This window comes from Platalea leucorodia (genome assembly GCF_965183815.1).
Source record: "Platalea leucorodia genome assembly, chromosome: 4".
Classification (NCBI taxonomy): Eukaryota; Metazoa; Chordata; class Aves; order Pelecaniformes; family Threskiornithidae; genus Platalea; species Platalea leucorodia.
The window spans coordinates 112499206-112517979 of record NC_138826.1 but is presented as its reverse complement, the minus strand read 5'-3'; positions in this window follow the sequence as shown (position 1 = coordinate 112517979).

Genomic DNA, 18774 nt, shown 5'->3' with positions numbered 1-18774 from the left:
TACAGACTTAGCTCGGATCCACTTGGACTTATTTTGGACTCATGTTAGATGGGGCTTTTTAGACGGGCATAACAAGTGGTCTTGAAATGACCCATACCACTTTCCTCACACTGTGCCTAAGCTGATGATTCTCCTGGAGCTTGGCAGGGAGTATGATACAGGTACAGGTGTACACAGTCAGCTCATGTCCAGCCGGGCTTTCTGAGAGAAGGCCTTAGCTTTGTCCTGAATGGAAGTTGTTGGGCTATTTCCAGACCCAGCCTGACCCTGGCATCTGCAACGCTTTATTCATGCGGTGCTTGTGCTAATGAGCCATGTCAGACCCTAGCTATCTCTGCATCTGTGGCACAGATAATCTCCAAACTGGATAATTCAACCACAGATGCCTGAGAGCTGGTTTTAGCTGCAAACACCTCTGTGACTGCTTCAGCCACATCCCTAAGTGCTCTAGGGTGATTGTCATTAGACCCAACCAAGCTGAAAACATCTAATTGAAGGAGTACTCCCTAATCTGCTCCTTCTCTTCTAGTCTGAGTTCTTCCCCTTTCAACACTGCTCTTAATTGCATTAAACATGTGATAGCAGTTAATCTTTTTAGTGAAGGTGGATGCAGAAAAAAAGTACTAACTGACTTGAGTCATCATGGAAGTTCTGCTGGAATGGGGACTCGCTCTCAAAGGGGCGGTTGCATTGGCCAGATCTATATACAGTCTTTATACAGGCAGGAGTAAGTGATATTTGCTGTGAAAATGCATCCTGTCTTCTGAGTGATTCCTTCCTGAAAAGAGGAAGCCTAAGCACCATTTTGCCAAAGCTGTGTAGGAGCATAGGACTGTCTGCACAAACTATCAGTGAAGTCTGAGAAGGAAGGAGGATGCAAAGAAAACAAGCAATGGGCAGCCATGAAATCCTGAGCTCACCATCTCCTCAGATTATGCTTTCATCCACGGGTGGAGCAGAGCGCAAAAAGCAGCGGGCGTTAGAAAGAAAAAGCAGCTATAAACTCAATGCAAACTCAATGTTTGGTACTTTCCCTGCCTCCCACTCTCCGTCTCCTGTGTCCTGTCTGCTGGTGTTCAGCTCATTCAGTTGTGACAGCACAACCATTTGTAGGACTGTATTTTGAACTGGATTAGGGACCTGATCTGATTAAAAAAAAAATTCTGCCAAGAAATGTCAGTTCTGTGATAGGAACGAGCGATTGTGAGAATAATTGAAACCAGCATTGCCACTGAACACATTGCATGAGGAAACCACAGCCCCAGCTCCATGGCCAGCCTGGCCAGACTGCTCTGCGTTGTTCTGATTTACAAATGAATTTGCCGTTAGAAGCTGGAAGTCCTCTTTCTTGGGATTTTTATTTTTATTTATTTTGTTTTAAATAACTGAGTACTAACGTCTTCCAGTCACAACAAATATTGTGGCTGTCTTATTCAGTGCCCATGTTTGTCAGCTTTTGTCATCAAAATAAAATTCAAAGGTGGAAAACGGTGTTAGAAATGGCTGAGAGCTGACAGTACATATCAGCAGTTGCAGAGTGCAAAACATCAAGGAACATTCCATTTACAGCAAAACAAAGCCTTACAAACCCACCAAAGTCATAGGAAAATCTATACTTAAAAAAAATTTAAAAATAAATAGCTTCTCTTTGGCAAAACTATGTACGGCTGCACTCCAGAGGTGTGTGCCCAGCCACGGCATGAGGGCTGAGCCTCCTGCCAGCAAGGCTTTCAGGGCAAAGAACATGTCTTACATGCTCTCGTGCTCCCAACTAGGAGTATAAAAGGGTGGAGCTGCTCTCATTCTTTCTGAGATTTTTTTCATCTTGTCCATAGCGGAGGTTCAAATTTTCAGGCTACATCAATACCACTACGTTTAACAGCACCAGGAACGTCCCTCAGCACTCCCCACCCTCTGCACCACGAAAGTTTTAGCACGAGTCTTGGCACCGTTTGACCTGTGCCAAGTAGTTCTCTCCCGCACAATTTCTGGGTAGGGTTCAGGAGCACCATGGGCCAGGGACTGTTCCCAGCACCAGTTTCCATGTGGCCACCTTGTTTTGGAGAGTAAGACAGTTTAATGCTACGGATGCAGGCTGCTTCTTGCCAACTGGCCTCAGTGCCAAGGAATCGCCCCAGGCACATTTAATTTGCTAGTATAGACACAGCTTCAGTTTCTTTGTGCTTTCGTTCCTCTCTCACCCACTTGCGTTTTAAAACCTTTTTGGTAATAGTTTGCTTGTGAGCTGATAGGTATTTTAGACAGTGATTTATGGACTTAGCAGAATCCGTTGTTTTATTTCCCTAGAATGAGTTCACTGTAAATATTCAGGTGTTCTGTGGCTTTACAGCCACCTCCTGCAGAGCTGGAATAACTGCTAGCAATGGGCACCCAAGCTGGGTGTTTAGGTTAGGCAAGAGGCAGATCCTCTGTTTGCAAATGCTCCTTCTTATCTAGCACTAAAAGTCCAGAGATTTACTTGAGCTGGCACTTTGTGGAAAAAACCAAGCATTTCTTGGCAACTCAAAGCACAGTGGCAAGCCATGATCTTAATTTGCTAATACTGTTCTGGTTTAGGGAGTTGCACTAATGAAAGTGTTGTCTGAAGAGGAGAAGCAGGAGTCAGCCCCTAATGTCCTATAATTTCTGTGCTTATGGGCTGTGCCTGCATTTTGTCCCCAATTCCCCAACAGAACTGCTGTATAGCACAGTCAAACCAGCTGTATGTTGGAAAGCCAGGCAAATACTAATGCCCAATTTAACATGCAGCTCATGTGCCTTTAAATAGCAGCGAGAGCCGAGCCAAGCCATCCACTGCAGCAATTTCTGGACATATGTGCAGAGCCCCCCTCCTCCCCTGAGCCCTCCCAGCCCGGAGCTGCGAGCGCCCACGAGCTGTGCGGAGGGGCCGGGGATTGGTGCGGCTGCCTGTCATTTCACAGTCACCCCACTGACGTCTCCTCCACGCTGTTGACTTGATCCCGTTTGTAGCGAATATAATTATAACATGGAGAATCAACAACTGTTAACGATTTAGGTTAAATGTAATTTAATGCCCCGAGATTACCACACTTAGATGAGATTTCGCTTCACGTGAACCATGCAGAGAATGTGAAGAGCCTGCATACTTCTGCTAAAGTAATCCTGGACAAAGGAAAGATTGACACTGGCTTCCTCAGACTCTTAAACGCTTCAAGGACTTTGGCATGAGTTTCTAATCTGTCGTTGCTCTTGGAATTCCACATGTGAGAACGGGATCTGTCTGAGAGCAGAGGTTCAAAATCCATCTTCTTTGAGGGGGGTGGGGTGGGTGTCCATATATCTTAAAGAAGGAGAGCTCAAAATCCCTGATCATCTCTAAGGGTTTGCTTTGTCCCTTGAAGAGACTATGCCTAATATTTCATTCTCAGTGCCATTGTATCCATAAACCATGGAAGATAGCATGAAATGTTGCTGTTATAAGGTCTAAGAAGTAGTCACACAAGCCTAGAAACTCAAAGAGTCTGTCGCAGAGTGCTCTTGTGCTACTGGGACGGCTGCCAAGCAAGGCATGCAGATTGCTGTTGCTGAGCTTTTGAATGATGAGAAAATGAACGGGACTGCTCACCACAGCAGACACTCCCCCAGAGCACCCAGAGCAGCCAGTCAGCATGGCTGCTACCTTTGGTAGCCAGTTTCTAGGTGGACTGTGCTAGATTCTGGCCCCAGAAGTCGGGGCCAGATCCTGAACACACATTTTAATAGACGTTTCCAGCTCTGTACATCACTCCAAGAGAAGGTTTCCTAACAAAGGGTTATAGCTTTACAGCTCATTTGCCTTCTCTCCAGATGCAAAATAGCCATTGCTTTTCCAGCCTTCCACACTTCCACTGCCTGACTAGGCATGCAAATATTTGTAAATGAAATTGCCAGCTATTCTCTAATTCCTAAGGAACTCAGCAAAAAATATCCTCAAGTCCAGCAACCTTTTGTGATTTAGTGACAATGAGCCCTTTGTTTAACTTTAGTACTGAAAGCAAAGGGATATCTGACACATTGATGTATTTTGATGAAGTTATGTATGAGCTTGACTTTGATAGGACCTATTAACCCATACCTCTGTGCTCCTGAGCAGCTGCTTCGATGACAGCATTTGGATTTACTGGCAGCAGCTTGTTGGCCTGTTAGGTCACAGCACATAACAAATGGAGGAGCTTCCACATTCTGTGTCTTAGTGTTGAAAAGTCAACACTTAACTATGGTCTTACTGACTTTTGTAGCTATTCAAGGTTTTAGGAGTAGGTGCATTCTGTTTGTAAAGCACTTTGCTCTTGGGTGGCATGGGGTAACTGTTTTGCAGGAGCCTATTGCAAGGGCACTGCTCTCCACCATGTTCTCCAAGAGGCTTGCAAGCCAACTTTGACTTGCACTAGCTGGGATCAGTATGGTAATTTTCTTGATGGTGTCTTGACAAGAATCTCAGTCCTTGCATGGGGGTTTTCTGCAAAGGGCAGGTGCTAGCTTAAGAACCAGCATCCGCGGCTGACAAACAACCACAAAACCAGTTCTGGCTATAAGTAAAAAAGTCATGAACTAATCACACAAAGAAGAAAGCCATCATTATCCTGTGACATGAGGCAACGATCAGTTATGTAGAGGGCTTTCTAGCCTACCCAAGCTTTTCCAGTTATTTGGCATTGTTAGTCTTCCAAAAGTGTCCACAGAAACAGTTGTTTTCCAGCATTATCAATAGTTTCATAGTCTATATAGTTTAATACCTATTAAAACTGCTCAGATAGGTTGTAGTGTTTTGATGGTAGTAAAACTGAAGGTGACCATTCCACACTTGGTTATTTACAAATGTTCATCACAGTAATATAACTTATTTTATCCACAAAGGTATAAAATTGCATAAACTAAGCTGCTTGAGCAGAGTCCCTGAGTTCATATTTTACATGTAAAACAGATCAGTACTTCTGATGGTAGTTTGCAAAAGCGAGAAAAAAAGTAATGATTTCTGATCAAGAGTCTTCCACGTGGTTCTCTGGAAGCGCAAGAATAGCAGTATTTTATACATTTCAAGTATTTCACAATTAGAGCAAGATTTATCTCTTCATTCTTAACTGTAGGATTTGTAGTGTAGTGATGGATTTAATGATATCATCACATAGGCTATTGAAATGATTGCTTTTCTGATTAGAAGTGGTCACCCAAAGTCAATGGCTCAGTCATGTAATAGGAAGCATCATGGGATGATTGCCAACTTCTTCCCCTTCAAATGAGTTTTCCATCTGGAAGGACTTGGAATCCCTTTCCAATCATGTAGACCAGACCTAGAGACCCACCAGAAGCACATTCGCTGATATGGCTGAGAATGTGTCGGGACTTTCCAGAGGAAGGAAAGAGCAGTGAATCATCACAAGCACAAAAAAAACAAAGGGAAAGACAGGTCATGTCAATGGGGATCATGGACTACTTCTATTGTGCACTAAATAGACCCCCAACTGAAAGAAGACTGAACCTGGTAAAGTAAGAGAAAACAGCGGGATATTCACACAGATTATCTAAGGTGAACTGAAAGCTTCCAACAGCAAACTACAGAGCTATAAAGACTGTCAACCAGGACAATAAGTGCACTTCCACTCAAAGCAAGTGATATGAAGAATGAAACTACAGCAGAGAACAGGGTCTAAAATTCACCTCAAAGGAAAGGAGGAAGCACCATGACAGAATTGCCTAAGAAAAATTTAAGTGATTGAAACAACTGGAGGTAAATAATGCTCCTGTCCAAAAAGGGGCTTTGTACAATTATTCTGAAGAGAAGCCACAGTGCCACTAAGTAGAACTAGCTGGTTTCCTTCCTAGTTCTTCATTCATTGACCATACCTTCACACTACATAATACTAATGAACAAATAAATTAATGGCAACTAGTACTCTTACACTTCAGTGACTGTAGGAAAGCATTTGACAATGATGCTGCTATAGCAAGACACTAAAAAATGTACAGATTTCATTGTAGAATCATTTATATTTTCCAAAACCTTTCTCAGTACACCAGTAATTAAATGATTGCTTTGATGTCACTGCCGGCATAGGTGAAGGTACATCATCTCCCTGCAATGTCTCGTACTGCTGCGTAACAAATATCTGGCACAGAGACTGGAGTCCCAGGGGTGTTTGGCAGTCTCGGTTTGCTGGGGATATCTATTCATCAGCAGATGAGATACAACAAAAGACAAACAGCTTAGTCAGAACAGCAAAACAATAGGGTCTTATAATCAACAGGTCAAAAAACAAAGGCTATGAAAATAAATATGACCTTACGTGGCACCACTGTTCTAGAAGGAGTAACTGCAAGCATTGTTGTCACATTTATTTACCCAGGCAGTATATCTCACAGCCCCTGTGACTCCATCTGTGGTGCAGGGCTCAGATGGGCAAGGGAAGGACTGCTGGTGAGAATACAGAAGTCTAACACAAATAATGTCTTCACTAAACTGTGAATCAGGGAGAAGGAATAGGTTTATGAAGCACTTTTTAAACAACTTTTAGTTGGAGATCTGTATCAAATATTCATAACAAAATTATGAGATAAAGAGCAATGACAATTGAGGTGTATACAATTACGAATAGCTGACCAAAAGCAGAGATAAGAAGGTAGAATATGTTGCCCATGTCCTGACAATACTGAACAACAGACTTGGTGACCCAAGGGCCAGAGGAGAAGATGTTGACTTGAGGAATGACTTTGCAGGATGTGAAGGACTGAAGAAGTGACCTCGCAGATTAGCAGGTGGATCAAATTAAATGTATTGCTCTACAATAGGATTAGTTAGGGGCAAATGACCTCTTCCTTATGTCCCAGCATGTGAGGGTGGATTGCTTTAGAGCACCCCTGTATGCTGAAGTTTTCTTTGTATAGAAACCAGGCATATGGTCTTCCCACATTGTCAAGACAATGGCTATACTCATGCTGTCTACCATAGGCAGCCTGGAGTTTGCTCTCATGACCAGTTTTCCCTACTTTACACATTACAAGCCTGTAAACTTGCCAATGGTTGCTTTGGACATCTCACTTCCAGCATAACCACATGCTTACTAGAAAAGATTTTCAGGTACAGTCCGTTCAGCCAGTTTTTTGCTTTCTGTTGAATGTGCCAAGATATTCACTACACCTCACCAACTGTGATAGTACCTTTTGTGATCTCCCCTCACAGAAACAGGATTTAAAATACTTGCTTATTACAAGTTATGCACTGATTTGTACTACACCTCACCAACTGTGATAGTACCTTTTGTGATCTCCCCTCACAGAAACAGGATTTAAAATACTTGCTTATTACAAGTTATGCACTGATTTGTACTGCATTTAAAACAAGGGGGAGACACAGGTATGGTTACCTTAACCACCTAAGCCAAATAATCTTTTTAGATGGGTTTTAGGAACATAAAAAATTTACTCCTTAAACATATCAAGGAACTCAGGTGTCTCAGTACTGTGACCCAATAGAGTCCATTTCCAACAAACAGGAGGGCTTTTTCTTAACTAATGAAATATTTGCATTGAACTATGCTAAAAGAGTGTTCATCATACAGGGATACAGTCATAGAGCAGTAATCATTACACCAAGAAGTTTTGCAAGTTCCAGCATGGCTCTTTACATGGCTATTTTCAAAAATAAATACCTCCTGAAGGTGTGTGCATGCCGAGGCATTTGTTCCTTCACCTCCTAACGCATATTAATGTATGGTTTTCTATAGCTACATTGAAGATCATAGGCAATTATTGGAGAACACATCTCTCAAATCTCTTTCACAACTAAATGAAGGTACTCAATAAATAATACATATGTAAAGATAAGACAAAAGGAAGGAAAAAGGAACAGATGGTGGCAGGAAGATAGAAGAGAGGCATTTTCTCTTGTTTTATCTTGAATCCAAAAGTACATCCTTCACTGAAGGTTTTTTACAACAGCATAGAAAAAAGCGTATCTCAGGCGAAGGACAAAGACAACTTAATTGCCTTAGTACAGAGGTGTGGACTAGCTGATTTTTTTTAAATCCCTCCCATAAAACTTAGAATGTTTTGGGATACTTTACTCTTTCTGACCACTTTCAGTCCTGAGGAGTTAATGTCCCTAACAGGAGAGAGAGCAAGAGCAGGCTGCAGCCACCTCACCCCGGGTTTTGCTGTCGGTGTTGCTGTGTCCGGGAGCTGGGGGGAGCGGGACTTGATCTGCAGCAGGATTTGAGCTGGCTTAATGTGACCATGGAACAAGAGTGTAAGTTGGTGTTAAGGCATTGGAGCCGTTGTAAATAAAGGTTTCTGTTTTCATTATAGATCTGGTTTGTCACTGAACTTCAGGACACAGAAGCCATTATGTAGATGTCCAGTTCCACTCAGCTTCAGAGTTAAATCATGGGTCTGGACTGAGGGTCAATGTGCCAAATTTTGTCAGCCTGAGTTCACTGTGTTCTTGCACTTCACCTTTCAGATACCTATTTCTTTCAGTAACATGATAGCTAGTCCATGCAACACCGTGGCCACCCCAGGAGGAAACATGGACATTTACATCCCTCCTCCAGCTTCTCGGGTCTCTTCTCTGCACTTTGAGCCATGACAGCGGCCAAACTTTATCACAGCAGGACTTGCCCAGAAGGGACACGCTGGGCAGGAGGCTCTGATGGATGTGGCCCCTTAGGTTACAACCTCCCTTTCCTCCTCACGGTGTACCTGAGAACCCACTGGCATGGGCTGGCTTGTAATAGAGTAGCTATTCTGTTTCTTCAACACCAACTGGTGCCTTTTTCCCATTCAGGCAGAAATTCAGCAATAGCTTCGTACACTTGTTTTTGGACTGTAGCCCCATCCTCATTTACTTTTAGAGACTTCTGCATTGCAATTTACATGTATAATGCATAGTTAATTACAGTTTAAATTAAGCACACAAAAATCAAGATCTGATTATCTGTTTTATCAAATCAGGCTGTGTAAGATTAACAGCTATTATAAAATAAATGGAATATGTAGATAACTCTTACCATTTCAGTGGCTCATTTACAGAGCCATTAATTCTCTGGGATGCAGTGAACACACAAATGGGGACCAAGTTGCTCATACTAAAAATCCAGTCCCATCCTTTGTCTTCTTTTTCATCAGGCCACTGCTCAAGCACACCAGAAGCTGAAATTTCCTATGGTTTAATGACAATCTGGTATTTTATAACTTAAACTTTCTGTCTTTTCTCTTGCTTACCCAAGTACTAACTTTTAGTAAAAGGAAAAAAGAGAGCACACAAAACTTTGAATTTTATTAGCAATGCATATCTTCATACAGTGTCTGGGTCTGTCTTTTCTATCCCTTATGCAGAACAATAGTAAAATTAGTAGAGGATGTTGCAATATCCCATCCTGAGTAGGACTTCAGAAGAACTTTGTGGTTAACCCTTTTCCATAAATACCCTTCAGGCTGCTGCTCAGAGCACTCTCTGGTGATGCAGGGTTCAGGTCCCACATGCAGAGATGGGGATTACATATGAATCTTCTACTGCCCAGAAATCACAGACCATAGAGTGTTGCATAAAATGTGGATGTCTTCTCTCTGGCAGGCTTCAGAATCCAGCGTCTAGCCAAAACTATTTGGCACATTTTTCTTAGGTACACAAATAGTTTGGAAATAACTAAAACAACATTTGGGGACAAATTTTCTATTTGCAGTAAAAATAAAAAATAGCAATTTACCCAGCTGCAGCTGTAAATGTCCTATGTTTTCCATGCCATGATTATGATCTTTCTGGAGAAGAGGAGGCTGAGGGGAGACCTTATTGCTCTCTACAACTACCTGAAAGGAGGCTGTAACGAGGTGGGGGTCGGTCCCTTCTCCCTAGTAACGAGTGATAGGATGAGAGGAAACGGCCTCAAGCTGCGCCAGGGGAAGTTTAGGTTAGATATTAGGAAAAACTTCTTCACCAAGAGGGTGGTCAAGCATTGGAACAGGCTGCCCAGGGAAGTGGTTGAGTCCCCATCCCTAGAGGTATTTAAAGAACGGATAGACGTGGTGCTCGAGGACATGGTATAGATGGACTTGGCAGTGATAGGTTAACGGTTGGACTCGATGATCTTAAGGGTCTTTTCCAACCTTGACGATTCTATGATTCTATGATTCTATGATGCATCTGTGGGGATGCGAGGATGTATTCTAGGAACAAAGTAAATTATTCAGTAGCAGTTCTTAAAGTGATAAAAAAAAGGTGCAAGCTACTTTATTTTTTTAATATAAAAGAGCTGTTCTTTGAGGTACTGATCAAACTAAACAGAAAATCAAATGAATTAAGGATCGGCTTTAACAGAATGCACAGGCTTCTGCTGAGACAGAAATTGATTATTTTCCCAACCAGCAGCAGTGCCCACAAAGATAAATTATTTGATTAAATCCAACCTCCATGTTGCTTGATTTGGTATTTTGGTATTTTTAACTTCGGACTAAGAAGTGAACATTCTCTGGGAAGATAAAAACCAAGCTGTATTTAAGTGATTCTTTTATTTAAATGAAATACGTGTAGCTACAACAGTGAAGATAAAAGAAAAGAAGAAAAGAAAGATAAAAGCAGGAAGTAAGGAAATGCTCTTAATAGCATTAATATTATTTATTTGCTTGGCATCCATGCCTAATAGCACAAGTCATGAAGCAATACCCCATTATATGAGGCACTGTGCAATCATGAAAGGAAAGGACAGGGTGTGCTCCAAGTAGTTCACCGTTTAAATATAGCAGTGCAGACAACAGGCAAGTATTGACTAATGGAGAAGTACAAGGACAAGCAGTCCTTCACACCTAAGGCAAGTGGGCTCAGCATGATGTGGCTGTTACCAAAGGATGGCTTCCTGAGGGACTCATGGAGGTGGCTTTGGGGAGCTCCCCCAGCAGTGCTGGCTATGGGCTGACACCCAAAAGCGTTTGCTGGAAGATGTGACAACAGGATGGTGGATGGTGGATGGGGTGGATGGTGGATGGATGGTGGAGGGTGGATGGTGGGATGGTGGATGGTGGATGGATGGTGGGATGGTGGATGGTGGACATCTTCCGGGCTAGACAGGAGATGATAAGAAGCACTGGTCTTGATGAAGGGCTTGTGAATGAAGACAAGTTTTATGAAACAGAAAAGAAGAGGACAATGGAGAGGTGCTAGAAACGTGTTTCAGAGAGCTGGAAAATTATTTCTTTGCTCCTGGATGATGATCGGAGGGCTCTCCCTGTTCCGACAGGACATACATCCCTTTCCTCAGGTGAATGAACCCCCACTTTCCTGGGAGGATCAAACAACAAGCCTGACATGAAATCGAGAGCTGAGTCAATGGGAGTCCTGCTTTGAATCCCTTAGGTATCTAGTAGAAAATTGAAATTGTCCAGCCCCCTGAGCCAGGCAGGAAGGAGCACGCCAACCAGCCCGGATCACCTGGAGATAGAAGTTACAGCTACGGGTCAAACCAAGGAGAGGAGATAAGGATTTACAGGAAGCAGAGATGAGTCAAAGCACCATTCCCCAGGGCAGTTTAGCTAGGCTTTTATTTTCTATCACTTCCAGCTCAGCAAAAAGGCAGGATTTGCCCACACCTTCACCAAGTTTTTCTTTTCCTCAGATAAAATGAATTTTTTAACAGGACAAAACGTGAAAAAATTAAACATCAACCCAATTAAGGACAACTAAAACAGAGTTCTCAAAACAAGGTTCCTGGAGCATATTACAGCCCTGTGTAGTGCTGAAGAAACTCAGTTGCTGCAAACATTTTCCCACCATCCCAGGACAATATTACCTATGGCAGTTACCAGTCTCCTTGCTCAGGACAGTGCCTTCCACAGCACCTAAGTGCCTCCTGCCTCCTGGTCAGCTGGCTGAGGCCCCCAGCCAGAAGCCAAGTCTCCCTCGAGTCCTGCTGTTGGCAATGTGAGCAGGCAACTTGGGTGTTAGTCAGGATGAATCACTCACCAGAAATTAGTCTCTCTCTCTTGGTTGATTGCGCATGGAGCCAAGTAGGCTTGCCACTGAAGTCTCTTGTTTAAATGTCTAACACGGGATGAAAATAGGCATCTTTAAGACTCTCAGCTTGTAATAGCTTTTTTCTTACCCTTCCCTTTGTTTCTAAGCTTGTAAACCACACTTTTCTTTAAATCCTTAATGCAGAGGTTTTGGCCCATGGGTGTGAGAGAAAGCTGCATGCCACTGGGAGGGCACAACCCATCACCCTTCTGAGAATGTAAAGAAGAAGGAACAAAAACCAATGATGATTCACCTTTGTGTGCTTGAACATCTGAGGGTAAAAACACCTACTTTGAATGTGTAACTGAAGAAAATTGCTGTTTACAAGGTGATGGTGTGAGAAAAACTAATGATATGAAAGAGGTTGCCTTTCAGGGAGAAGAAGAGAAGGACAACAAAGACACTGAGATAAGGCCATCAGAGAGCAGGAGAGGGAAGAGAGGGATGATACTAGCAGAAGAAATGCTGAAGAAAAGGTAAACAGGTTAAGAAATCAGGTAGAGCATGTAATGGCATTGATATGCTACTGAATTCAAAAATAATCACAAGATCATAGAATCATGTATGATGGGAGTGACAGGAAGTAGAAAGGACATCTTGTCCCATCTCATAACCCCAGCACAGGACTGATTATATCTAAATCAGTCCTTACTGGTATTTTACAATCTGTTCCTAAAATACTGCAGGTCTCCTAGGACATCTGTTCCAGAGCTTACTTATCCCTAAGTTTGTCCTGATGTCTTTCTGCATGACTTGCTGCCCTACACTTGGTACACACACAGTTAGTTTGCCCCCCTTCTCTGTGTAGCAATCTTTTATCATAACCTGAAGAGCATTATCATACTTTTTCCCCCCAACCCCTTCAGCCCTATCTTCTCTAGACAAACCAAACCAAATTCTTTTTCTTCCTCCCAGGCTGTTTTTTTTTGCCTCCAGGCAAAACACTCCTCCCTGCCTTCCTCAGGGCACTGTCCAGTTGGAGTTGTGAAGTGTGGTACTCGAAAACGGACAAAATTTCAGAAGTCTTGAAGGGATGAATAAAGCAGAGGAAGAAATGCTGACTGCATCTTACTTATGACTATACTGATTGCATCTTAGTTATGACTGCTCTTCCTATATCTGAGTGTGGCATCTGGCTTCTTTCACAGCAGCACCAAGCCTATGACTCATATGCATCTTTAATCACCAGCTTCATCTCTGCAGAGCTGCTGCTCAGGCAGTTACCCAATTTGTATTGGTGTAGTTGCCTATTACCACCCGTATATCATACTTCGCCCTTATATCCTTCAGGGGTTATTGGCTATTTGTTTTAGGTTCTTGCTGTAATTGGTCAGGAACTTTTCAATTCTAATCCTGCCTTTCAAAGGGTTTCCATTTCTCTCCTCCCCCAGCCTTGATCATCCACAACACCAGTGAGAGCACTGTCTATTCTTGTGTCAGGATCATTAGTGGCTACATTGGCTTCTGCTTGGCCTGGGATTGGTCCACAGGGAATCTATTCAATAAGGCCTTCAAGTCTGACCATGAACCCCTGATAACTACCCTTTGAGCACAGTTTTCCAGCAGATTTGCTACTTATTTATTCCTTGTTTTCTTAGGTTGCTCATGAGAGAGTTTTGTGGAGCAACACCAAAGCCTTGCTGAAATCACTGGTAGGTTGTTTCTCTGACTCATTGGTGTTTCTATAAGAATGCCATACATATGCATATCCAGTCTCTGGATGGATGTGCCTTGTAAGCACTTGAGACTGGGAACTTTATCAGTATTAGCAGTATCTACTGGGGTACTCCAATCCAAGTCAAGATAAAGGCTGGCATGCCTTCATATACCCACAGGCTGTTTCAGTCTGAGTTCATGGAGGTGCTTACTAGACTGCTGTGAAGAGGAAAAGGAGACAAGAAAGTGAATTTATACATGGATCAACATGTCCTGAAAAGATCACCCAATTGTCAACTCTTACCTTGGTGACCACAGACAGTGCCCCAGGTGTTCACAACTGCATGGTGGTTTGTTTCAGATTGCTTCAAGTGAACAGGGATCTCAGCACACCCTTGCCCAAGGAAAAGTCATTTTTCAATGCTCTGAAAGGACACAGGGCTCTGTGAAGGTCTGAAAGGGGCTTCAAGTTGCCAGATTCAGCTTTAGTCAAACTAATGGGCAACTTTGTGTCCTTCAGCCCAGGCAGCTCACCTCAAAGGAACGAACCAATTCCTACCAAGGTAAACCAGACCTATTCAAAATACCAGGCAAAAACTTGTCTCCTGATCCAGGTGATTCAAAATATAGGTATTCCTGCTACGAAACACAGGTTAAATAGGTTATACATTCTCTCCCCAGAGAAGACAGTCCCTCACCAACAGCATCTTTATGCCCTGGGATCAGAACTGCATCCACAAGATTGTGCTGACCACAACTACAGCTGCCTTTACCTTTCAGAATATTGGGGGTTGAAGAGAGGTGGAGTTAATTCACAGGTGTCCAGGAAAAAGTATTCAAAAAGCATTCATTAGAAGGCTCAGGTTAATTTTCTGTAGAAGTCCAAGGAAACAGATGAGCCTTGAGTATCTTGGAAAACTGAGTATGGCTGTTGCTGAAACTCTGGGCAGAACCAGTTGAGGTAATTGGCAGTGTATTCAGTATCTGGTTGTTACAGCACTGGGAGGAAAATCTGACATGTCATGCACGACCCCAAAATAAATGTCTTCTCTGTGCAACAGAGGAGACTGAGCATCCTCAGCTTCTTCATTCAGAGTGTCATAAGGCTGGTCAACTTGATCAAGGCAGCGTCAAGAGACCTTTCCCACTGCTCTGGGAGCTAAAACACTGAAATTTGTAGGCTAGCCCTTTCCTAGGCCAGCCAACACTCTCGGCCTGCAGGTCTTCCAAGTAAGGGCCTCCACCCCAACAGAGAAGGAAGAATAAATCATGACAGGGAGAAATGCGAAGACGACTGGTATGACATGTCAATAATTTTGCCACTACAGAAGAGCAGACCCTGTTATATGGAGGGAATGTATTCCTGAGAAATTGGCATAATGCAGTATTATTTGCAGAGTCAAATAACACGTGCCAGCAAGAGACAGGCAGACCCATACTTGTACTGAATCCCAGGTGAGTTGTAGAGTAATCTGTCCATGACAGCTCAGGGAAGACAAGTCCTGACCAGAATCACATTCAAATTTTCACCTGTGAAGTCCAGGGACTAGACTGTCTTTAGCTTTCTGTCTGGTCTCCAAGAGATCTGAGGAGCTGGAGAGCTCCACAACAACCCTGCAGAGGGATACCACCCTGCTGAACCCAGGCAGCTATTTTAGTTGACATTGGCAAGGGGCATGGGGAACATGGCACCCATTAGGATCTATTTTGCCTGCATTCCCCATGTTTTAATGTTGTAGGGGGTTACTTGTCCTTAAGCTTTAGCTTGGTTCCTTGAGCTAATGGGTTTGGCTCTGTGAGCATCTCTGAGAGCTAGAATACTGATGATGAGCTTCATTAGTAGCCATTTGGGGCCAGGAAATCTGGAGCAGGGTTGTACTGTGCCAGAGTTAAAGACCTATTATCCAGTTATCATTTGGCCAATGGGCAAGTCCTTGTACCAGCCTAAAAGGCAGTCTCTTTGCTAATACTGGTAAATAAAACTGGAGCAGGACAGATGGTGTGGCACAGTTCACATCCATTGGGCTAAACTCCTTCATTCCCACCCATACTTCCTATAGAGAACAGTTTCAGACTGAGCCTGGGGAATTGTCTGAGGATTGCCAATTGACACACAAAATCATGCCAGGCAGTATGCCAGCAGTTAAACAGCTGGGATGGTTGCAGGCAAGTGATCAAGCCTGTACCCAGACCCTGTTTAGTTCACTAGTATAGATGTCATCTTTGGCACTGATATGGACTGGGCTGGAAATGCAAAGGCCAGGGCTCTGTTAAGACAGAGAAAATTTTAATGAGGAGAAATTTCTGCAGACTTTATTTTCCAGACTGTTCTGCTACATACTGGTTTTGAAGCCCAGGGTTAAACTCTTGACAGTGTTGGAGGTTTACCTATAGCAAATGGGTTGTATGTCTAAACTGTGTGTCCCAGAGGATGCCCATACAGCCTCCAGCTCTGGGTGTGGTCACCAAGTCTGGACTTCAAAGAGAACTTCAAAAAACAGACTGTGTCCATATGCACCAGGGCTCAGGGCAGACTGAAGACTCAGCAGCTCCAGGGGTCTGAATATCAAAGATTAAATAAAAATGCCTCTCCTTTTTCAGGGAGAAAGTTGCCAAAGGGGGGAGAATGAATGAAAGGGGTAAGTCAAGCTAACATCCAAGTTGAAGCTCTAAGGGTAGATCAAAGAAGGCTTCAGTCGTAAAAAGAGCTCCATCTAGATGTGCACGGGGATCTGAGGGCATATGGGCAATGACCAAACTATACATTACATATGGACGTGGTCTGACAGGGCAGAGGCAGGGCATGCACTTGATGATGATTAGGCTAGAAAAGATGATGGCCATGAGATGTGGTGCCCATTCAGTTTGAATGGATCTGTGGACAATTGCTACAAGAAATGTGAAGTCAACTGCTTTTTTCCTATCAACACAGTCGCTTGCTGTTTTTCAGAAATAGATGGGTATGACATTGTCTGTTCTTGACAGGTATGTGCTGGCTATAGCTCATCTTTTTTTTTTTTTTTAATGTTCTTATTTTTCCAAGTATTTTTCTGAGAACTGAAGCTTGGCAGACTGGTCTATAATTCCCTGAGAGCTTCTTTTCTCCTTTTCTGAATATGTTTAAATGTGTGTGTATCTTTTCTAGTCCTCTGAAACATCACCATCCTCCCTGAGTGCCCAAAGACAGTGACTACTGGCTCTGCAGTTGCTTCTGCTGGCTCCTAACAACTCTAGGATGAATTGCAAGCCCAGAAGATTTGAAAACACCTCCTTTTCTGTTTATTCTGCAATGTATACTTTGCCTGTTCAGGCTTTAGCATTTACCGTAGTCATCCGTGTTAACTGTGGTAGTATTCAGATCCCAGCTGAGAGCCTCAGTGAAGACAAACGCAAAAAAGCCCCATTAAATAGTATTGAACCTTTTGTTCCAGTCTGTGCTCAGTAAGAAAATTATGTGCCTTAACAAAATGAGGAGCATTTTATAAAAGTAAAAGTAAAGGAAAGGTGGGTAAAGATCTCGTGTGGATGGAAGATTTGAACCTTGCACAGTGACTTGCATCCTCCAGAGTTGAAAAAGTTCGTTACTGAATCCCTAACTGAAATACTGATAATTTCCTTTGTATAGTCATGAGGAATTCTTGAGCTATCAAGAATCATATCAAAGCAAGTTGAGAGCAATATAAACTTTCAAAAGACATAGTAAGAGTGATGCTAGTGACTGCTGTGTTTGACAAATCTAATCACACTCAGGAGAAAAGTAACAGAAAAATACTAAAGAAAGAGTCTTTCTACGTAGCAGGCAGCTATGAACTTAAAAAGGGCACCTCATGCTGTAGGAAATCAGTTGCATATTTTATGGAAGTATCAACACAGGGAGTACAGGCATAATTCATCTGGATTCACAAGAGGGCTGGACACTTGTTTGAAAAAATATGCTGGGCATGAACATGCTTGGAAGATCAGCTGAAGAACTGTAAGTAATGACATTACTTACAGTTTCAGAGTTTCCCTCTTTCAGCCTCTCTAGTTTCTCTTCCATCAGCTGCACAGCAGAGAGGATCTCTTTCCCTTTGGCTTGCCCAACCTTTTATTTTCTCTGCAGCTCCCCCTGAACAACACCCCTCTCCTCTACCACCTTGACTCATCTGGCACCTTTCTCCTGCTTCCCCACAATGTTTCTGACCAGCTCTGAGTGGTTCTTCACCCTGACCCATTTCTGAAATCTAATGAGCGATTTTAGGGCTCTGTGGGGAGGCAGTAGGTGACCAAGCCATTTCCCAGCTGGGAGGGCTGCAGTCAATACAGACAGAAACACTGATGTGCTGGGCAGGGCAGGACCAGGGTCCTGACCCCAAAGGGCAATGCAAACCCTTCCTGAACCAAGATGCTTCAAACTGGCAGTGGAAGCAGCCTGCCTGCCAAGCACACAGCCAAGCAGAGAGGGGTGGTTAGAAATGCTTGGCAGAAGGTGGCCCCCAAACATCACCTGCTGTGGAGGTGTCTCACTTCAGTCTCCTGGGCTCCTTCTCCCATGTCCCTTCTGGTTAAAAAGGAGCCCAGAGAAGGTGGTTCTGCTCCTTTCAGTGGCTGGGGACAACTGCATTCACCCAGGAAACGTGGTGGCAGTCCCTAAGGGTCAAAGCCCTGTCCATCACTGAGGTGCCCATTACTGGACTGGGCTGGATGAGCAAAAGAGGCCACCTCTGCCCCCCATGTAGGTGCAGCACTACTGTACAGAGAAGCAGGCTAAGAAATGAGGTTTTGGGAAGGTCAGCAGTAGTCTTGTTGGTGGGGACATGGAGAGGGGACACCAGGGCAGGTGCACTCCCACCCTCCTCCCAGCACGAGTGGCTGGGGCTGCTGCCGACACGCTGCTGCTGCCTTTTCTCAAAATTTATTGAAAGGAAAAGGAAGCAAACGGCATGCAAACAGCTGTGGATTTTTATTTGTTGCCAAGATATTTGGCGTCTTTCATTCAGAGTTAAACCTGACATTTCAAATTACCATTCAGCATGTGGACCTGTTCCACGTGCAAAGATAAAAATAAAACTTGTGTTGAAACATGGGGCTAAGACTGTGCAGCTCCATTTTCCATCCAA